A 15,190-nucleotide genomic window follows, 5' to 3' on the forward strand; every position below is an offset into this window, starting at 1 on the left:
ACCTTGCTGTGATCCTGTCAGATACCGTAAACTAAGAACCATTAGACTGTGTCAAACTTGAATGAGAGATCTGCAAGATATGCTTTGCTGCTGCCAAGCCTTTGCAGTGCTCAGTATGCCTGTGCATCTATGCCTCTGTCCTGTTTAGTACCTTTTCTATTACTGCATGTAATGTCTCCCAAAAAAACACCAGCAGCGTATTGCATGTATTTTTAAATTATACTTTATTATGCATTTAAATTTCTGATAATTACACTTGAGATTGTGATACCATAGTATTTAAAGCCTATTCAACTTTGGAAGCCCTAGGAGCCACAATCAAACTCTCAGTACATGCCGAGGGCCACAACATAAGTGTGGTTGCATATACATGCAAATAGCTTCTTTCGCACTGACGGGCATGACTACAAAGATTAAGGCAAGACTACACAACACACAGGCCCCATATAAGTCTGTTCTGCTGATATTAATAAAATACAATACAGTAAAACTCCAGTTGTTCGGCATCCAGTGGTCCGGCACTCCCAATAGTCCGGCACCAACTGGAACCCGGAAGTGCTCTGGCCAGCTGGACAATTGTAGCTGCTCTGCCCCTGGCTTCCCCAAGTCTGCCGCTGGTCAGTTTCAGCAGCGGTGGACTTGGGGAAACTTGGGGCAGAGTAGCTGGGTGCTGCCCACGATTTGCAGTTCCCCGTCGCCCCCAGACCCATCATTGCCCCCCTTCCGGTACCTCCAGCATATCCAATTATCCGGCACCCCCTGGGTCCCAAAGGTGCCGGATTATTGGAAGTTTACTGTATTTACCCAATTTCCACCCATGTGACTAGGGTTGCTAGGTATCCAGAGGAGAGTGGCAATCTAATTTTAAACTTTCCCACAGTGCAAGTCAAATATTTCAGCCAGCAGTTCAGTATAAAGCTATAGTGAACAGCGGTGGGGGATGAATTCTAGAGATGACCCTCCTCAAGCCACCAGCACTGGGCAGCTCCTGGCCAAGCTGTCTCACTCCCCTGCCAAACACCTCCAGCCAGCCACCCAACTGGCTTGGTACATCCCCCCTCACTCCTCCTCCCATGAAGGGGGCAGGGATGCAGTGAATACTGGGTGGTTATAGTGGTCAAGTGGCAGATCCACTGCAGGCCAGGCTGGCGCCCGTGCCTGGCTGGATTATTGAGGGGACACAGCTGTTCTATAGTCCAGATGGTACCTTAGGGGATGTCGTGGGTCTTCAGTATATTAGGAGAAGAGCTGCAGTTAAAGGCAAAACTCCAGCACTAAAATGGCTGAAGGAGAGAAGCCACATGATATTGTCTTCCTTGAACAGAAGCCTTTTCAGGCTTATACAGGAGGCCTCCTGTGTTACGACGGCCCGATTCACGACCCCCTGCACTTACGACCTTTTCCATAAGTGCGGAAGGGGCCAAAATCTCCCGATTTACGTCCTCAGCCCCGCATTTACAACGGTGTACAACACCTGTTGTAAATGCGGACTCAAGTTATGAGATCAGTTATCTCTGGAACCGGTTGCATGGCAAGTTGGGGGCAACCTGTACCCAGCACTGAGATTACACAGCCATATGGTTCTAGCTGGAGAAAAGCTGTCACACAAATACTATCCCATTTTCTATGCCACGAAGATGCTTAGGATGTGTCCTATACTGCAATAAAATCCCACAGCAGCCAGATCAGCTGATTTTAGAGGTGCAGGCTGTGGGGATATAAATGGCAGCACAGAGATTTCAGCCTTGGAGGAGATGTGACGAATTGGGTAGAACACTGAATGTGGCTCAAGAAACCTGCATTCTCTTTACAGGTCTGGCATTAATTCACTTGCCCCTATGGCAGGGGTGGGGAACCTTTTTTAGGTAAGGACTTGCTGACCCACAGAAAAGTCAGTCGGGGTCCACACACAAGTGAGAAGCAAACAAACAAACTCTCACTAACGTGCCTCTGACTGAGAAGGAGAAAGACACTCCTCACGTTCTGCTCACACACCGGTACCTTGGGGGGGACCCAGGTTAGTAGATTCTGTGTGTTCCAGCCCTGTGTTGGAGCGGCTGGGGGGAGAGGCTGGAGCACTAGTGGGGACTCCCCAAAGCTAAGAGGGAACCAGATCCAGGCAAGCCAGGGTCCACATCCAGCCTCTGGGCCTTAGGTTCCCCACCCCTGATCCATGGCCCGCAAACACTGCTAATATCTACATTGCATAATATACCAGTGCGGTGGGAAGGTATTTATCTTCATGGTATCAATGGCAAAGCTCGAATTTGAAGTAATAAGCAAATTGCCCAAGGCTGCTTTTTGGGTGTGTGGCAGAAATGGGAGTACAGGCAGACCCCGGGTTACATGGATCCGACTTACATCGGATCCTTACTTACAAACAATGTGAGGCAACCCAGCACTAGCTGCTTCCACCCAGCAGACCAGGGAGACGCGAAGCTAGTGTCCCCCGCCCCCCCCCAGCAGACCAGGGAGATGCGGAGAGGCTTTTCTCAGCAGACACCTCAGCTTGAGAATAAAGGACTGAGGGAAGTGAGGTGTGGGAGAATAAAACTGAGCTCTGGAGAAATGTTTGGCTAGAGTTTTCCCTACAATATGTACCAGTTCTGACTTACTTACAAATTCAACTTAAGAACAAACCTACAGTCCCTATCTTGTACATAACCCGGGGACTGCCTGTATTGTCCATTATTCTTGACTTTCATCTCCCTGGTTTTCCCAAGGCATACAGTGGTGGCGGGAGGGGATGCGTCATTGGAAAACTCCCCCTTCCATTCACCCCTTTTGAACAATAGCAGACTCTTTCTCAGACTGGTAGGACATGTCACTCAGCAGGTAGGGTACTGGAATACAACTTAAGATACCTAAGTCCTGGGCCTAGTGGCCAACACTAGCCTGAGTGAACACAGGCAACAAAAGTGTGTTTGAAGATTTTCTCAAGGTTTTCTCAAGTGCTGAAACACTGGTGCTCATGTGGTAAGAGTCATTATTGCAGTGTACTAAACATTTAAGAGTAACAGTTCAACAAGCAAGTTTCCTTAATCCTCATTTTATTTGAATCATATTAAAGGATGCTTTGCACAAGCCTAAAAATCAACATACATGCAAAAATGATGCAATTCAGTAGTACTTTAGTCTTGCCAACTTATTTTTCTAATTTTTTCTCTTCAGATTCCAAGAATTTAATGCAAGTAAAAGATTTTTAATCCTACTGCTTTCCTCTGAAGTTTTCAATTAGTCGATTAATGCTGATTCAGATTTTGCAATCTCTGCAAAGTACTGTACATAATATGCTGCTTATATCTTACAGCACCAGGTTTTTTTTCTAAAGCAAATTTAACGAGAGAATTATTTTTTAAATCTTACCAACTAGTTGTACAAAGATGAATGTCAAGAATGTTAACTTGTACTTTCTCTAAAAGCTACTTAAAAAACAAATTTTGTCTGCAATTCAAATGATGTAGGAGAGATGATGTTTCATTAAAATGCACTTTTGCTTTATCAAACTTCCTCAGAAAACAGAAATTTGCTAATTAGAATTCTCAAGAAGGATTTTTTTAGAAGTGCACCAAAACCTCTGGTTCAGAAATAAACTATTGAAAGTGCAATACTGTAACACTTGCCATTATGGGATGCTTTCTCTTTCATTCTCTTTTCTTCTGGGCAACATGATGGCATTTTATAAAAGGGTATCTTTTGCCAGACCTAGCTGCAAAGAAAATGTAAAGTTCATCTAAAGTTGAGTTTGAACTGGTGTTTAGAAAATCTGTAATAGCGATTACAGGTTGCACTTCTAAAATCTGTGATTTTCTGGTCCGGCAACATCCGTGGGCCAGCATGACCATGGATGTTCCAGAATTAGTGTGTCCTGGTGCACTGCAGTAGGGCTGGTGTGGGTCTCAGCTGGGCTGCGAGGAGGGAGCTGGAGTGTGGTGGGAGGAGGGGAGGCGCAAGGAGCTGGTGTCTGGCTCAGCTGCATTGTGGAGGTTCTAGGAGTTGGTGTGCGGCTTAGCTAGGCTGGGAAGGGGCTGGGAGCTGGCATGTAGCCCAGCTGAACTGCATGGAGAGCCGGGGAGCCAGGGAGGGCTGGCAGGGGAAGGGGCCCTGAAATTACCTCCCCTGGTCCAGAAAAATCTCTCATCCAGGGCCAGTCAGGTCCCAGAGGTGCTGGGCCAGGGAGGTCAAACCCATATCAGAATTTAGATTTATTTCCAAGTACATTACAAAAATGTGCAAGGCTGAAAACTTTTTTTCTCTGCAGCTTCCACAGTTTATTGGAGTTGGGACAGTAAATGGTATGTAACATCTGCTACATTTTTTAACTGAGCTAGGCCTGCTGCGGGCCATCCCTCCGGTAGAGGAGCCTGGCTTCTCTTAAAGACCCTTTTCCACTTGATTTTGAGAAGTGGAAGCCCAGGAGATCAGTTCAAAAGAATTTGAGGTTTAAGGTCTATCAAACTGGGGATGGTTCTTGTGCACAGCATTTTGTTGTTCTATTTTAGAGCATAGAGCTGTAATATAGCACTGTACCTGATAAATGCCAATAGTACACTAGTCAGTGTGTAATTTATACAAAGCTCTTGGTACTCAGTGTCTAATATTTTTATTAGTATTTTGAATAAATACTGTGATGAGAGAATCAGGAAAACAAAACTTTTTTTTTTTTTTTTACAGTTCTTAAGAGGCTCATTATAGTATATTTTTTAATTAAAAGCTTATTGTACTAAGAGATTATATCCTTAATGGAAAGTGTTACTTAAAGTGTGTGTGTGTGTGTGTGTGTGTGTGTAATGGAAAGTGTTACTTAAAGTGTGTGTGTGTGTGTGTGTGTGTGTGTGTGTGTGTGTGTGTGTGTGTGTGTGTGTGTGTGTGTGTGTGTGTGTGTGTGTGTGTGTGTGTGTGTGTGTGTGTGTGTGTGTGTGTGTGGCGCCAATCTTTCTCTGTTCCATTCAGCCTAATCCTTGTGAATCCCTACTAAATTTCCATGTTGGGTCTGGAATCTGCCCTACAAATTGGATTACAGAATCAGGACATGAATTTGTGCATGTATAAACACAAGCTTTTATGAATGTAAGTTATGTAGCTAGTTGCATAAGCAAATGATTGTGCATGCAACATTCAATGCATTCATTTACTGAACAGCATGAAAGTTCATGAGAATTTGATACATTAGTGATTTTTTTTTCTACTCTTAGAAATGAATGTTCTCTGAGGTCTTCATGAGAAGCTTTTGCTAGTATAGTGATGTTGATTTAGGGAAAAGCTTCAATGCAATTATATTGGCATAAAGATGCTTTTGCTGATATAGCTTATTTTGTTTGTGGAACTGGTGTAAACTGTACTGGCAGAAGTTGCATCTAAATTTGGAGGATTTTACTAGTATAATTTTGCTGGTGTAGCTTTACCGGTAAAGCTTTTAAGTGTTGGTTAGATTCTGCCACTCATGTATTCATTGAGCACTATCATAAGCCATGAATAGTTTCATTGATTTCAATGTTTGTGTAAACCTGGCTGTATGGAAGTTGAGTTAATACCAGCGATACTTCTCCCATAACTGTAAATTACTGTGGAGTTATTTGGAAACATACACAAATACTAAAATGCATAAAGATTTATTTCTATTGTCATATCAGAATATAAAAAGTAATTTTTCTGTGATAGACAGAAACTCTAGTTTTAGTCCATAAAAATTAAAATTAAATATAAATGCATTTTCTGCTCCAGGGTAAAATTTTTGCATATTTGACTCAGTTTGCCCTTTTACTATGACTAAAATGTTATACAATGGGGTCTCTGCATGACTAATGTCTTCTGGAAACCTAGAATAAAATTTATAAGATGCTTTCTTTCCATGTGGTGGGGATGGTGGGGGGGAGGAGTGGTGAAGTGAAAAGCATGTCATAACTTTAGCCATGGAAACCAAATCCACAGTGCTTTTAAACTAAATATAAATATCACTGAAAACAATTCTTCTATTTTTAGTCTGAGTCCTGATTCAGCCTTAGAGTCAGCCTTGACAAAAGATATTTCAGTGGGGGAAAGCCTTAAGGGGAATACAACATTTTTTTTGAACATGTACTACGATGAAAAGCGTGTTTGGGGAAAATAATTAAAATATTTTCCTGGTGGACTCTATTTTCTTATGGACAGCCTGCTCTAAATTCTCAGTCTGAGGGACAGTCTTCACACTCTGGTATATTTGCTTTCCACAACCAACTCTGTGTATATTGCTTCCCACAACAAACTTCATGAGTGGTGTATTTGAATACTTGGATGCCAATATCTAAAGTGTATTGCTTAAATTTATTCCCCTAAATTTAGCTTATCTTTGTATATGTACTATCTCGATCTTTGACTTTTAAAACAGACTTTGTATTTGTGGATAATCCAAGCACTGCACCCAAATGGACAGATACTCTCTTCTTTACATGCAAATTATGTACATTTTTAACATAAGCTTTAATAACATTTTTAAATTTGTTCAATGAGAGTCAGCATTTTAATGGTTTGCTTTAAATAGTGCCTGAGAGCAAGCCACATTTTTCTGGTCTAACTCCACTGATTTGAGTTACTCCAAGGATGGGAATTAGCCTGTGATGTTTAAGTGATGAGTTGGTGGAAAGCCAAGGCTGTTCCTCCCTTTAACTGCAGGATGCAGCCAGGGTCGCTTCCATACCCTGCTCCACCAACAGATTCTTACTCGAGTCTGGAGGAGCCTCCTTTCTTGCTGAGAGGCAGATTTCCCATTTTTCAGTCTATCTGACAAAACTGCCAAGGAGCATTTGTGCCAGTTATGACCATGCACTGTCTAATTTTGGTACTTCTTTATCTAGAAGTGGGCAGATGCTACCTATTCATTACACATTGGTCACTGAGTCCATCTAGGGCAGGCATGTCCAAAGTCCGGCCTGCGGGCCAATTGCGGCCCGTGTTCGGGTTTAATACGGCCCCACAGGTAATTTGGCAATATCTATCTTTTATGGCCCCCAACGAATTCATATGTATTGAGATGAATACATTGTAAAATCTCAGTTAATGTCAGTTGGTCTAAATCAGTTATAAATATATTTGGACACAACATGTATACTTGGTGTTATGTTCCTGTTCATATTTTTTGAACTTAAAAGTTGACAGACAACCTTTATTACCAATAATATGTAATGTACTTTACAATGTTCCTGACATATATTTCAGCTTCCTGGATTTTTTTTTCATCTGGCCTTCAGATATGAAAGGCAGAGTGATTTAACACCTGTTTAGATTTGTCATCCATGTGACGAAATGAAAAGTATGCCGTTTGCAATAAACTTTGCATAAAATAGTTAATTTGCATTTAATTTTAATGGTTCAAAGAATGTCAGGCAAAATGGTCGGCCCTCACGCATGTTCACTTCATCAAATCTGGCCCTCTTTGAAAAAAGTTTGGACACCCCTGATCTAGGGCCTTGATAATGTAATAAGATACATGTGAGTGGCCCTTTGCTCCCTTAGGGACTCTGTGGGACCAGACCCTTCCATCTCTGCAGAACCCCACTGAGGTTGACAACCATAGGACTGCTTACGTACTTATAGTTAAGGCCATGTTTAAATCCTTTGCTGACTTGAGTTTTCAGCCCCTGACAGGATCAAGCCTTGTGCACACACTTCCATTTGATCTCTTGACACCTAAAATATTGTTGCGTAAAGCACCCTAGCAAAAAACTGTTTCCAAGTGGAAATCTCAGCACAAGACTGATTTAGATACAAAGATAATTGGGGAGGAGAGATGCTTTCCAAAGCTTGCTTATTTCAGCGTTGGAGAGACAACCTGACAGGAACTGGTAGGCAGGAAAATTTTGACATTTCAGTGAAATGCAGGGATGACCTGTGAAAAATATGTTCTATTTTGCTGTTCAGCTACACTGTTTATACTGAAATCTCTCAATGGCCCTGAAGCTTTTTGTAAATTGAAATTTGTTTATTCACATCTGAGCAGATATACTCAGTCTGCAGTTCTTTCATCAAATGGAATACAAGTGTACTGCAAGTGGGCATGTCTGGTATTTCTTATTGTTCACTTCTGAAAACTTTTACTTGTGTTAGAGGCTGGCGATTTTTGCGTGCCTCAAAGTGATCTTGAAGAGGCCTGATTTTCAGAAGCCAGTTGCTCAGCACCTTCTGAAATGCGGCCTCCCTGTAAAACACTTAAGTTAGAAGTGATTGGGGAAACTTCTTATTCCATGAACAATTCAGACAAAAGTGAAGGGATTTTTCATTTGATCTAAAAAAATTTTTAAAATATTTTTAGCAATGTTAATAAAATAACAGGGCCTGAATACCACTGTAATGAGCAAAAAAAAAAAAATTGGTTTATTTAAAAAAAAGTTGCCCATCCTGCTGAATTTTTTGGCATTTGTTTAATAGGTTAAATAAATAGCAAATGGAATGTTTTCATTTTTATGAAAAAGCTGTGTTATATACACTGTGTCAATGGTGGCAGCTGCAGACTACTGAACCTGGCATCCATATGTTCATTGATAACGTTGAGAGTATACATTACATTTTATTTTTATGCAGCTTTGCTTCTAAAGACCAGACATGTTCTCCCTGAAAATCTACCACCCATAAGCATAAAATTTAGGACATAAAGGATTGTCTTTCACTGCTACGACTTCCAGCATAGCACATTCTTCTGCAAAGTTACAAATAGAAAGCTGTTTTTTGAAACGGTAAGAAACGTCAGACACAAGGCTGATGAATTCAAGTTTATGAAATTACAGTGTAAAATGCCCACAAATGTGTCTGTCTTGATCTGCATACTAATGCCCCTCCCTCAGGCTAATTAGTGTCTATCTGAGTTTCTGCAATGCATTCCAAGTGAGTAAGAGTCAAATGATTTTTTGTTTCATTGCCTTGAGTGCTTTGGCCAAACTAGCAAACCACTGAATGAAGTGGCTGCCACTGAAATAGCTCTCGGTATTGTTGAAAGGCACAATTAAGAGCTTAAGGTTGCTGTTGTCTTTTGCAACTTAAAATTTAAAATGTCTTTTCAAAATAAATGGAAACTTTACAGATGGGAACAAAATCTTATTGAGATCCAGAACAGCAGGTTCAAGGGTGTGGCTCACACAGCACACAACCACACTTGTCTGTGTTTGGCCTGCACACCAGTGTAATGAGCCAATAGTCACTGCTGAATCGCCTACATCCCCTGGAACAGACCACCCTGACAACTGTGCCAGGGAAAATCCCAGTGAGGCACTAGGTAGTTCCTTAGTGCCCCATAGGAAAATACCACGTTGCCTTTGGGAAAGCTACTGTGGAGAGAACCCAGAGAGTAAAATGAGCAGCAGCAGCTTAAATAGGAACTTGCAGATGATACTGAAGCCATTAGAGTTTTTTAAAGTTTTGATTGGACAATCTGTCCCCTGTGCTGATTGGTGGTTTGCTCCAACGCCTTCCTGCTTCCTCAGTTGCCCAGCTCCTCCATCTTACCATTTACGTTATCCCCTCCCAATTAAAGCTCATCTCGGACAAAAATTGTGGTGCTAACAGGACATTTTGTCACCATTGTATTGTTTGTTCTGCTTGTGCTCTCCTATGTCCTGTCTTGTGATGCTGTAAGCTCTTCAGGGCAGGGACTGTGTGTTTGTACAGCGCTTAGCACAGTGGGTCCTTGACCTTGGTATGTCTCTAGACACTGTCATAATAAACATGATTAATAACAAAAACCAATTTAGGCCAACCAATTTTTGAGTTCTGCTGTGTTAACCCGCACAACTCCTACAGAAATTTTTATTCCCTCAGCTATCCTAGATTCCAAATCTGTGTCATCAAAGAGAATATAAAATTTCTCATCTTGTGCAAATTCAGCATACAAAGGGTTGCTCTGCCACAGATGTATCTGTAGATGGATCAATAAACACAGTGATAAACCGTTCTGCTTATTTCTAAGCCATTGTTTTGTTCTCCAGGCTGTAAGACCTACCTACCTCTGTTCTAAATGGCCTACCTGTGAGTGCCATCCGACCACTCCTTGTTTTTTGCATGAGGAAAAAAAAGTTCAACAGCTATAACTAGGGGGCTGGATCTGGTGTTTGCCAGCAATATGCCTAAAGTTCTGTGATTGAAAACACTCATCTGCTTTTACCAAATGTACAAGTATATCAAAAGAGACAGTAGGAACTTTTTTGTTAAACATCATTATAGTTAAGCTGATTGCTTATTATAGATGTGACATTTATTTTACCAGACCCATAATGATAGATGTGAAAGTCCAGCTTTAAAATAGCCTTCAGAATGAGAAGCCAGGCAAGCCTGAAGTTAAGATTCCCATGGAACTGTTGACTCAGCTTTGATAGAGGGCCATGTGTACTATAAAGCCAATTCATAGCTTTGGACACTGCTAAGAACAATATGTGGTAGTACTCATAGAGGTTTCTTTGCTACTTACCAGTATGGCATGTTGAGAGTTTTGCAAGCACTGCATTTTTGTTTTGCAGCTAACATACTGCTGTGTAAAGATTGGTCCTGGATAGCATTCAGCAGACAGGTTTTCATTCCCATTGAAGCCATTAACTTTAGTGGGACTAGGACCTGGCCATGGGAATTGAAGGTGCCTGGCACCAGGCAGGATTGGAGCCTAAAACAGTGGTAATGCAAAAAAGCTCTATTGTTAAAACTATTTTTCAACAACTGTCTGGTACAAACTAATGTTCAGGTTCCAGCATAATAGTTTTTCAAAACTATTAATTATTTCAAAACTTAGAAAATGATTTCAGATGATCAGTTTCCTTTCATTACAGTGACTAAGGTCATCTGTTATCCAGGGTAAATGGTTTTGATTCATAGCTATTAGACTTAGAGTAATTAGAGATGCAAAGGACTGATTAGATTATCAAATGTGTCATGTAAAAATAAAGTTTACAGATTTCTATTACAAACTCTTGGTATAGTGCTTTAAAATAAAACAATCACCGCCCACAAACAAATCCTTCCCCTAAGGTCTGATTTTGAGTTTAGTAGGGAAGAATTTGAAAACTGGGCCAAAATGTGTTGGGGGTGTTAGTTTTTTCTGCTTTATAACTTTAATTTTTGAACTGGAGAGAGGAAATTCTTGAAAATCAAGTTCACAAACATGCCAAGTTTTATCCTCTTTTAGTTTCAGATCACCACGGCAGGAAATACAGAAAATCATGCTGTGTGATGGAAATGCCTGCAGAGCCCTTCTCACAGCAGCATTCCAGATGATTGGAAATAATACAGCTTTTACATGTTGAGTTCTTTTTATTGGCCTTCTGGGTTCTGAAGCCTTAATAGTGCACAAAGACCACATTTGCACGCTTTTTCTCTTCCAACATGAAGGCTAGAAATATACTTTCTTTCCTCATTCGTTCACTTGCAGCAAGGTAGCTCTAAGAAACAGACTTGTGATAAAATCACAAGAGCTAGCCTAACTACAGGCAGTCCCCGGGTTACGTACAAGATAGGGACTGTAGGTTTGTTCTTAAGTTGAATCTGTATGTAAGTCGGAACTGGCGTCCAGATTCAGCCGCTGCTGAAACTGATCAGTTTCAACAGCGGCTGAATCTGGACGCCAGTTCTGACTTACATACAGATTCAACTTAAGAACCCCAGGCATCCCCAAGTCAGCTGCTGCTGAAACTGATCAGCGGCTGATTCCAGGAAGCCCGGGGCAGGGGCTTCCTGTAGTCAGCCACTGGTCAATTTCAGCAGCGGCTGACTTGGGGACGCCTGGGGCAGAGCAGCTGGGGTGCTGCTGGGTTGGTCCAGTAGCGCCGCCGCTCCTCGGTGCTACTGGACCAACCCTGCAGCACCCAAGCTGCTCTGCCCCAGGCGTCCTGATTCAGCCGCTGCTGAAACTGACCAGCAATGGCTGAATCAGGACGCCTGGGGCAGAGCAGCTGAGGTGCTGCCGGGTTGGTCCAGTAGCACCCAGAGCAGTGCTACGGGACCAACCGGCAGCGCCCCAACTGCTGTACCACAGGCGTCCGGAGCAAAGCCGCGGAGCACGGGGGCAGCGGGACAACCCAGACGCACCGTGGCTGTCCTGCTGCCCTCGGGCTCCGCGGCTTTGCTCTGCTTTGCTCCCCGTCTCCCTGGTGTCCAGCAGACCAGGGAGAGGAAGCAAAGCGGTGGAGCACGCGGGCAGCGGACAGCCCAGACGTGTCTGGGCTGTCCGCTGCCCGCGTGCTCCGCCGCTTTGCTTCCTCTCCCTGGTCTGCTGGACACCAGGGAGACGGGCCCTGTTCGTAACTGCGGATCCGACATAAGTCGGATCCGCGTAACTCGGGGACTGCCTGTATTCCCAAGTTTCAGCATATTAATCTGCTGCACAGCCCCATTGTTTCTGTAGAATTCGAATGTGGAAGTTAGCAATTCTCTGGCAATTTCAGGTCATACTCAATAACCAGTGTGCCACAGATTCTGTATTCTCAACCAGGAAAGTTGTAAGTTTTGGTCTTTGTGTAGAAAACATTTGGCGCTTTTGGCACTTGTGTGTTTGAATGGTGATGTGGGCAAGCACATTAGTTTGATGCTTACTCTAAAATATTCAGTAGTGAAACGGAGAAATAAAACACTAATGTTATTAACTTTTTTTAGTCTTCACAATTAATATCCTGTTGGTCTATATGAAGCAGCTTACTGTCTTGTCTTTGACCTTACGTATCTAATGAATTTCTACCTCTAACAATACAGTGCAGCTATGCAGTGCAACTTTCCTAGTGGGGACACAGTTATACTGGTATAAAGGTGCCTTATACTCATACAACTTCTCCCCATTATGGAGGAGGAAGAATAAAGTTATACTATAAAGCCCCTTTGTACTAGTATAGCAGGGTCCGTACTAGGACGGTGGTCCCAGTATAATTATTTTACTAAAACTAGCACTCCTAAGTGAGGTAGCTTTATTATATGTAAATATGTGTAGCCTAGGAATTTAGTTTATTATTGCTGTCTCTCTGCAGTCTGAAGAAGGCAACTCTGCATCATTTTATACCACTTCCTCTTTTCAAGGTTTTCTTTACAATCATGAAGGCTAAATATTTTTTTCCGAAATACCTAAAAACTGAAAGTTTGAGAACAAACCTGTGGTATTTCATGGAAAATGTCACTGCCAAAGAGTATGTTGAGGTCCCGTTTAAAATACTCATCTATGTGGCAAAAGTATTGTCTTAACCTACTACAGGGAGTCCCCGTTAAATGTCCAAGATATGTTCCAAAAAACATGGACATATAGCGAAACAATGTAAAACCGGGAATTTTTTTCCTACAGCTGACTTCTGTTTGCTTAAATTGGTCTCTTTTTTTTTTTCCCACGCAACGTAAGAGGGGAATGGGAAGACTTATAACACAACAGTTCCTATAAGCGTCAACAATGTTAGTGTGGAACCAACGTATACTGGGACAACCTATACCCAGGGACGCCCTGCACATACATCAGAACCATTATTTTGCAGGGATGGGCCCAAAGCAAAACTCTCAGTCCAAATGTCATAATCAGCTGCATCAATATCTTGATCCACACACCCATATAATGGCAGGGTTGAAATCCTAATTTGAATTCGGCCAAATTTGAGGTCTTTTTTCAATTTTTGTGGTTGGATTAATTTATTTAAAGACTGAGGCATGAACAGAAAACTCTGATCTGAGCATGGCTTCGGATCTGAGATTTTGGTGGTTCTCTAGATTTTTTTGAAGACTTAATTCTAGGACCCTGAATCAACAGTGTCTCCTTTGTTTCATGCAGTGTGGCCACAGACTATCAATATTGTGTTGATGGGGACTGTATGGCATTTCCTTGCTTGTATTTGTGGTCTAAGAGCTAGAAATGAATGTCCTGACTGTTCTTTCCTAATCAGCTGATCTAAGCAGAATGTGTGAGGAAGTAAATGTATTGATTTCTCAGAATGTTTAACATGACCCGTTGAAAAGAATAATTAATTAATATCAGCGGTATAGCATCTACGCATACCCCTAGTCTCTCCTCGTCCTCTGTCCATGGGGAGATTGGGCCCACCGTGGACAGGCTGCTTCGTGGCAGCCTCCCATAGCCCTTTCTTCCAACCCCGCTGGGCTGCTACCTCTGATAGCCTTTTAAACCAGCCCCACTCTCCCAGCACTGGCTCCTGCTTCCTTCCCCCATCCCATTTCTGCCTCTGATATAGCCTAGGCTTATTGGTTAATCGTATAATTGACAACATGTCAACATTCCTAGTCTCACCTTGAAAAGCTGCTTTAGTGAATCAGAAATAGTAACAGTCAGGCCCTAATGTAGGTGAGGTAGAGTAGATGTTCTGCATTAATAAGTATTTGGAGGATGATGCTCCTGCTGAAGACATGGTTCCATACTTTGACGTTTAGGAGAGAAGAAGGAGATGAGAAATGTCACAAGCCAAAATTGTTCACTAGCTTTAGTCTAACAGTGATCTTTCCAGTGAGCTAATCTGCAGTCCTAGGAAGTTTCTTGTAATTAGGCTGACCACTTAGCTCTTCTTCCTTTACCACTTCCTGTGTATCATATCTGAGAGACACTTAACTCTTCTTAAATATAGGGATGTTAAATTTCAACTGATCGGCTAATTGAGTAGTCAATGGATTTTCCATCAACTATTCGATTAGTCAATGGTGGGGGGGGGATAGAGTGGCTCTCTATCTTGCCTGCGCCTCTGCTTTTGAAATGTAGCAAAAGCCTCAAGCAGTCCCCGCTCACACCAGTTCTAACTGTTGTGCTTCTGCCTTTTAAGTGTAGCAAGAGCCTTGCAGAGCTTTTGCTTCATTTAAAAGACAGAGATGCAGCGGGGAACCCAGATGGGGCTCTTGCTACATTTAAAAGGCTGAGATGCAGCAGTGGGACCCGGCGGAAGTGTGGACTGCTGGAGTCCCAGCTCATACCATTTCCCCCACCCCTCTTGCGGAGACGGTGCTGATATAAAGGCAGCAAGGAGGGGAAGTGACTAGTTGAGTAATGACTCGACTACCCAATAAGCCTTGGCTTATCAGGTAGTCGACTAATCGCTTACAGCCCTACTTAAATATGCATCTTTTTCTTTTATCTACCGTTTCCTTTATCTGTACCTTTCACTTCCTCTTATATGGTCAGGGCTAGTTTGAGCACTCCTTTTCATATCTCTGAGAAGACTTATTCTACTATGCAGTAATAATCTCTTTCATTCAGACTAACAATGTG

At 42.3% G+C, this 15,190-nt stretch overlaps 1 protein-coding gene across 22 annotated transcripts in view; it reads left to right on the plus strand.

Annotated features, from left to right (window-relative positions):
* Nucleotides 1–15,190, plus strand: part of PPFIBP1 (PPFIB scaffold protein 1) — a 162,015-nt gene that overhangs the window by 59,634 nt on the left and 87,191 nt on the right. For 5 of the 22 annotated variants that reach the window (XM_075899106.1, XM_075899110.1, XM_075899114.1 and 2 more), the window contains one exon: nt 4,262–4,295. The exons of the other annotated variants lie outside the window; for them this stretch is intronic. The gene's annotated coding sequence lies outside the window, so the exon portion shown is untranslated. The remainder of the gene's footprint in view (nt 1–4,261; nt 4,296–15,190) is intronic. 22 annotated transcript variants of the gene reach the window in all.

Source organism: Pelodiscus sinensis, chromosome 1 (assembly GCF_049634645.1).
Source record: "Pelodiscus sinensis isolate JC-2024 chromosome 1, ASM4963464v1, whole genome shotgun sequence".
Taxonomy (NCBI): domain Eukaryota; kingdom Metazoa; phylum Chordata; order Testudines; family Trionychidae; genus Pelodiscus; species Pelodiscus sinensis.